This window comes from Acomys russatus, chromosome 31 (genome assembly GCF_903995435.1).
Source record: "Acomys russatus chromosome 31, mAcoRus1.1, whole genome shotgun sequence".
NCBI classification, from domain to species: Eukaryota; Metazoa; Chordata; class Mammalia; order Rodentia; family Muridae; genus Acomys; species Acomys russatus.
In genome coordinates, this window is record NC_067167.1 from 414968 (window position 1) to 423102 (window position 8135).

At 43.8% G+C, this 8135-nt stretch overlaps 1 pseudogene; it reads right to left on the reverse strand.

The window, feature by feature from the left end:
* Nucleotides 1–242: 242 nt before the first annotated feature.
* Nucleotides 243–3791, reverse strand: LOC127212622 (peptidyl-prolyl cis-trans isomerase A-like; annotated as a pseudogene).
* Nucleotides 3792–8135: the final 4344 nt, after the last annotated feature.

Genomic DNA, 8135 nt, shown 5'->3' on the forward strand with positions numbered 1-8135 from the left:
TGATTAATCACATAACATTTATAAGGTTAAATGTGCCTTTTTTTTTCTATTTATTTTTTATTCATTAGAATAAACTTAACTCTGCAATCCAGCTAAACTTGGAGAGGAATGAGGACAATATGGAACCTAAAGAACTTCAGTGAGAGCAGAGATTACAGGGTACTGCAAGCAGATGAAGTGAGGGCTCTCCTCAGCTACAGAAGGAATGGTCTGATAAGTAAGATGCCCACAAGTCAAAAGAATTACACTTGTCTGCAGTCAGGAATGGTGACCTTCTTGCTGGTCTTGCCATTCCTGGAACCAAAACACTCCATGGCTTCCATGATGCTCACACATTCTTTCACCTTCCCAGAGACCACATGCTTGCCACCAGCCACTCAGTCTTGGCAGTGCAGATAAAAAACTGGGAACCACTGGGCATGGTGGCCCATAACTTTAATCCCAGCACTGGGGAGGCAGAGGCAGGTGGATCTTTGTAAGTCCAAGGCCAGCCTGGTCTACAAAGCGAGTCCAGGACAGCTAGGGCTACACAGAGAAACCCTGTCTCAGAAAACCAATAAAATAAAATAAAATAAAAAACTGGGAACTACTTGTGTCTGGCCAGTGTTTTCCATGGACAAGATGCCAGGACCTGTGTGCTTCAGGATGAAGTCCTCATCCTCAAATTTCTCCCCATAGATGGACCTGCCACCAGAGCCATTATGATGTGTGAAGTCACCACCCTGGCATATAAATCCTGGATTAATTTTGTGAAAGGAGGAGACTTTATATCCAAATCCTTTCTCTCCAGTGCTCAGAGCATGAAAGTTTTCTGCTGTCCTTGGAATTTTGCCTGCAAAAAGCTCAAAGGAGATGCAACCTAAGGGCTCGCCATCAAAGAACAGGGTGGGGTTGACCACGGCTACAGCAAGCAACGACAGGGGACAGTGGTGTCTGCAAAGCCAGCTAACCAAGTTTTAAGGCAGTGATTTTTAGGCTTTGAGTATGAAGGCAGAGCATAACAATCAAGTTTTAGCATTGTAAACAAATGAACTTATTTATTTATTTATTTATTTATTTTTGTTTTTTTGAGACAGGGTTTCTCTGTGCAGCCTGGCTGTCCTGGACGTGCTTTGTAGACCAGGCTGGCCTCGAACTCAGAGATCCACCTGCCTCTGCCTCCCGAGTGCTGGGATTAAATGCGTGTATCAACAGGCCCGGCTAAACAAATGAATTTTAATACAACAGAACATTATAGAATAATTTAAAAACTGTAACAACCCATCAGCCAGCAAGTTGAATCCTGGGTAGCAATGACAGGAGGAACAGCATTTATTTATTTGTTAACAGTAGACGGTCTGTCCTGGTGATTTAATGGTAGGGCTTTTGGACTACAGCCAGTGGCAGCCCGCTGTTCCACACCGGGGTGCCAAGGAGATCTGAGAGGTGTGTGGCCAACAGCCACACAGCAGAGCAAATCACCTGCGTGCCACGCTGGGTCACAGGAGAAAGCGGAGCCTGAAGGCAGTGATGGGATCAGACAGGAATAAATGGAGACGCAGAGTGAAGTTTGGAACAGAAGGAAATTGTTGTGGGAAGTGTGTTACAATGAGTTTGGCAGAAAGGATTCCACACGTAAGACAGTTCTGGAAGAGTTCTCCCAGCGTGGGCCAATTTTATGTTTAAAAATAAGAAAATAAGATAAGAAGAAATAAGATGCCAGGAAAATATATTAGATGAGGAGTTTATTAAATGAGCATGGGGAGAGAAGGAATGGGGGAGGGTACCCTAGAGAGAGGGGAGGGAGAGAGGGTCGAGGTGGGTCTTTCCTTTTATATAGTGGGCAGGGCCATGCCTCCATGGCAGCTAGACAATGACATCACAGGTAAGCCGACTGAGGCTGACTCCTAACATACACCACACCTAAGTAGGACTTAACAGTGACTAACAGATGATTAGTAGAAGACAACAGATGGTTTAATTAAATGTTTTGCATATTCTGGATCAAAACTGGGTAGTATCAAGCAGCAAATCATTACTGAGGGAATTGCAAACAATTTAGGGCCCATGCTAGTCTGAGACACAGGGAATTATAACACCAAGAAAGTAAAACTGAAAAAGGCAGGAAGACTCATTTATATTTTTTGTGTCATTTACAGTCAATACAGATTGCTAGTGACTTAAAGAAAACTTCTGTAAATTATAAATTACACATGTCATATCACTGACAATTTCTGTTTTAATAAATAACCTGTTTTAGAAACTGGGCCATACTGGAAAAATATTGTGTTCTATAATGATATGCATTATGAGGTTCAGGAAAGTTCCCAGCACCCATATTTAGAGATCTTGATGCTGAAGGAGCTTCAATTTAATGGTTGTCATTTTATTATGGACTGTTAAAGATAAGTGAGATGTGCAGATTGTCAGTTGCCTCATGAGTGGTTGTATTGTTTTTTTTTTTTTTTTCAATACAGGGTTTTTCTGTATAGCCTGGCTGTCCTGGACTTGCTTTGTAGACTAGGCTGGCCTTGAACTCACAGAGATCCACCTGCCTCTGCCTCCCAAGTGCTGGGATTACAGGTGTGTGTCACCTGCTTTTGAATGGTTGTATGTGCAGTTCAATCAAAGACAACAGCTGTGAGAACGAGGCCACACAATGACTGTGGCCTATAATGTGTATAATTTCATTGCTAACCCTATAGATTTAAGAAAATGAGGGGTAGTACACATTTACAGCCCAGTTGCAGAGGTCACATGTGGCTCTGGAGAGTCTCTAGGAAGAGAAGGACAAGGACATCTCCAGCATGAGAGATAAATTGTGTATGCCTAACACGACATTTTGTTCCTTCCTCCAGCAGCAGCAGTGTCCCTGCTTCTGAGCGCGACAGTGACTTTGCTCATTGCAAGAAGAGCTTAGTGTTAGAGCTGGAAGAAAGTTCCACCTGAATATGAGGCAGGTGTCTGAAGAGCAATTTCAGCTTAGAGGTCAGCAACGTGAAGAGCAGTAAAGAGAGGAGGCAGAAGGTTACAAGGTGACTGAGTGGTGTCCTTATGAGCAGATTAATACATCTCCTTGGTACATGGTGCAGTTACTGATGTAGCAAATGCCTTTTTCTCAGTACCTGTCCGTGAGCACCACCAGAAACAATGTGATTTTAGTTGGCACTGCCAGAAGTATACATTCACAGTTTTACCTCAAGGATATATTATCTCTCCAACCCTATGTCATAACTTAGAAGGGATCTTGATCATCTGTGTCTTCTATGAAATGTCATATTAGTGCACTGTATTGCTGGCATTATGCCAAATGGGCCAAACGAGCAGGAGGTAATGACCATTTTAGACTTATTGGTAACACATGGGCATCGGAAGATGGGAAATAAATCCAATCAAAATTCAAGGGCCTTCTAAGTGAAACTCTTAGGAGTCCAGTGGTGTGGGCTTCAGAGACATTACTTTCCAGAGGAAGGAAAAGTCAGTGCCCTTGGCCCATCCAACCACCGAGAAAGAAGCACACTGTTCAGGGAGTGTGTTTGGATTCTGGACACAGCACATTCCTCATTGCATGTGTTACTCTGGCCAATATGTCAGACGACTCAGAAGGCTCCTATTTTGGGGGCAAGTGACGTTTTGCAGTAGGAGAAGGCTGCTGTTCAAGCTGCTGTACCGGTTGGATCACATGATCCAGCAGATCTGATGGCACTAGAGGTGTCAATGGCAGACAGGAATGCTGTTTGGAGCTTTGGCAGGCCCTTGTGGGGAACCACAGAAGGCACTTTTGGGATTTTTGAGCAAGGCTCTACCACCATCTGTGTCCAACTATTTCCCCTTTTAAAAACAGCTCTTGGCCTGCTACTCTACCTCAGAGGAAACTCAAATTTTGACAGCGGGACAGCAAGTTACCATGTGGCCTGAGCTGCCCATCATGAGTTGGGTGCTATCTAAGCCACCCAGTTGTAAAGTAGGACACACACAGCAGCAACCTATTATCAAATGAAAGTGCTATAGATATGATAGAGTCTGAATTTGTCCTGAGGGCACAAGAAAGTTACATGAAAAAGGTCACCAAAAGCCTATGGTTTCTACTTCTGTACAATGCCTTCTGATGTGGAGTATGCACCCAGAGTCTCATGGTGTGTACCCTATCATCAGATGACAAAGGAAGAGAAGACTATGGCATGGTTTACTGAAGGTTCTGGATGTCGTGCAGGCACCATCCAGAAGTGCACAATTGCAGCATTACTATCCTTTCTGGGACAAGCCTGAAAGACACCGTCAAAGGGAAATCTTCACAGTGGGCAGAACTTCATGTAATACACACGGTCACACATTTTGTTTGAAAGAAAGAAATGTCCAGATGTGTGATTATTCACTGATTCCAGAGATGAAATCGATGCATTGGCGTGATTCTTGGAGTCTTGGAATGAGAATGATTGGAAAACGGTTGAGAAAGACATACAGGGAAGAAATACATAGATACGTTTCTCCAAATGTTTAAAGGATGTAAAGATATTTATGTCACATGTAAATGCTCATAAAGAGGTGACTTCCGCTGAGGAAGAATTCACTAATGAAATAGAATGATTCATTCTGTGAGCAGTCAGCCTCTCTCCCCAGCCATTCCTGCCATTTTCCAATTTGCCCATGAACAAAGCAGCCAGAGTGGCAGATGTTTACATAGTACCTTTCATGTACATAATTGCTTCTGCCAAAACCACCGTCCACGGATGTGCAGAGTGCCTTAAGCACTGCAATAATGTTCCACGGAGTGTTGCTTCTGACCAAGGAACTCGCTTCAAAACAGAGAGTGGGACGACTATCATGGAATCTACTGGTATTGCTATGTTCCTGGTCATCCTGATAGAAAGATGGAATGTTCTTTCAAAGATACCATTGCAGAGCAAATTAGGTGACAGGCAGCTGGAGAGCTGGAGCAGGGTCCTCCAGAAGGCTGTGTATCCTTTTAGTCAGCATCCAATAAATGGTATGGTTTATCTCATAACCAGGATCCATGGGCCCAGGATTCAAGGGGTGGAGAAGGGAATTGTTCTACTCACTATACCACGGGTGACCCCTTAGGGAATGCTTTGCTTTCTCTTCCTGTAGGCTTAAGTTCTGCTGGCCAGCAAGTTATAGTTCCAGAGAGGTGACTGCTCCAACCGGCAGCTAAAACAAGCATTCCGTTGAACAAGAACCTCAGACGTTCCCCTGCCCAATTTGGACATCTAGTGCTCTTAAACCAATTGGATAAGAAAAGAATAATAGGACTAGGAAGAGTGATGGGTTCAGATTACCATGGGGAAATTCGATTGTTTCTCCAAATGGAGGTAAGAAAGCTTATGTATGTCTGGATCACAGGAGATGGTTTTTGCAGTGGTTTTCAACCTTCCTAATGCTGGGACCCTTTAATCCACTTTCTCTGGTTGTGGTGATCATCAGGCATAAAATTACTTCCACTGCTACTTCATAAGTGTAATATCGCTACTGTTATGAGTTGTCATGTAAACATCTGAAATGCAGATGGTCTTAGGCAATTCTTGTGACAGGGTCCTTACATCCCCAAAGGGTTTGCAGCCCGTAAGTTGAGAACCAGTGATTTAGTGCATTTCTTGCTACTAGAATGCCTTGTGCTTAAAGGCAGTGGGAACCTACAACAGCTTAATCCAGGTGGGATGACTTCTTTTTCTAACAGGCTTTAAAATCTTTTCTAATCCTCTGACCTTGTGCTCTTTATAAAGTAATTGGTGCTCTATTTCTGAGATGCATTGTAAATATTTTCTCGTGGCTTTTATCTGCAAGAAGTCTGCTTTAATCTTCCTGAGGTTGAATTTGTCAATCTCTATTACCATTTGGGTCGTGAAGCATAGAAAACTCGCCCCCCCGCCCCCCGTGGCCGACACCTATACTGGTGTGGCATGTGTGTGTTTCTTTTTTGCAATTCTCAGGAATTTTGTGTATTCCTGTGTATGCAGTAAGGCATGAACCCATTTATATTTTCCATAGCAGCTATCTAATTTTCTTAGTTAATTTTCTATTGCTGTGACTAAGCACTATGACCAAGGCAACTTATAAAAGAAAGCATGTAATTGGAGGCCTGCTTACAGAGAGTGAGTCCATGGCCATCAGAGCAGGGGACATGGCAACAGGCAGGCAGACATGGTGCTAGAGCCACTGCTGACAGCTCACATGCTGAAGCAACAATCATGAAACACAGAGAGCTAACTGGGAATGCTGTGGGCTTTTGAAACTTTAAAGCCCACACCTTCTCCAACAAGGCCACACCTCCTAATCCTTCCCAAACTGTTCCACATTCAAATCTATGAGCCTGTGAGGGCCATCCTCATCCAAACTACCAGAGCAACTGTTTCAGTCTAATTTTTAAGTCTAGCTTGAAGGATTTAGGATGTCACATGTGCCATGTACTCAATTTCCATGTGCACTGGTCCAATAACAATACGGTAAGTTTGTATGTATTTTTTGTATTTGAGAAACATTCAGGATTTTCCTTCCTTCCTTCTTCCCTTCCTTCCTTCCTTCCTTCCTTCCTTCCTTCCTTCCTTCCTTTCTTGTGTGTGTATGTTTGTGCTTTGTTTTACCTTGATTTTTTTTTTTGTAGAAATTCTCTCTAGATCTTCTGCAGAGCCTACTTTTCAATGTTCCCTGTAATTTCTCCTCCAGTGGCTGCATCTTCATCCCTCTCTGGTCACTCTTGAACACCTTAAACTTGCAGTTTCTTTTTTATGGTTCATGTATTTATTATCTATACAGTGTTCTGACTGCATGTATGCCTGCAGGCCAGAAGAGGACACCTGATCTCACTGCAGACGGTTGTGAGCCACCATGAGGTTGCTAGGAATTGAGCTCAGGACCACTGGAAGAGCATGCAGTGCTCTTAACCTCTGAGCCATCTCTCTAGCCCCCTGTTTTTTGTTTTGTTTTGTTTTTCAAGACAAAGTATCTCTGTATAGCTTTGGCTGTTCTGGGACTCACTCCATAGACCAACTAGCCTTGAACTCAGAGATCTGCCTGCTGGGAATAAAGGCGTGCACCACCATGGCTGGGCACATTCTAGATTTTCTATTTCATTGTACTAGTCTGTTTGTTGATGAGGACGCCATGGTTGGACTCTCCTGCCCAACTCGGGAAGGGGGTCGCTGCGAGAAACCACGCAAAACATGGAGCACTGATGCAAAAGCAAAGGTTTATTTCTGACGCGTCAAGGTCCCTCAGCACTCAGGAGGTAAAGGACCCCGAGTCACTGTTACAGGCCAGTTTTAAAGTCAAAACTCGTAAAGCAGGTGGGGTTGCTTATCAAGTTAGACCATATGGACATTAGGACATCTGGTGTTGGGAGACCTCTTGTGGGGACTTGGGTGTGGGCCCCTAGCGTGGTTACTGGAAACTGCATGGGACGTTTGATATTTGGAAGCTTGCAGGTAACTATTCTGGGAACTAGGGTGGAGCTCTTGAGCAGGGAGAAGCCTCTAAGGCTGGACAAGCAAACAAGCATCTTACATTTTATAATTTTATATTTTTTCACGATGAACTTACTTATAGAGGATTTGTGGCATAGGCTTTTGCCCTCACAAGAATAGAATAACAATTCGAAAAAGTTGTCAAAGCCCAGTCTCATCAGATGGTCTGTGTTTTGGTGTCTGGTTTGCTATCATTTTTTCTGTATTATAATATGGCTCCTTCACCCTGGTGCTTTCCTAGCCAGTAACTCCTGATGCCCCTGTGTGTCTGTATTTTATAAGTTCTAGGGTATGCTAAGTACCAAGTGGGTGTTCAATACAGAGAACACTGGGGCCCACGTGCTGCTGTGGAAGATCCCACAGAACCACATGCTGGATCTCTGCATCGCCAACTCCAAGCTCTTTTGAAGGACACTAGCCATGTTGCAGGTGGGAGTGTATTGGGAGGCACCAAAGCCTAGACTGCCACAGAAAGTATTTCTGCAAAGTCAGGGAGGGGTGTAGGGTTAAGGGCTTTTTTTTCTTCACAGTGTATCTTTCTTAGGAATAGCGTCTGGTCTATGTGCATGAACACACAGGGACATTGAGGGGGTCCCTGCAGGTGTCACACAGGAAGTGAACCAGGTGAAGAGATAAGAATGAAAACCTGGTGCAAATCTACTTCATCAGCCTGGATCG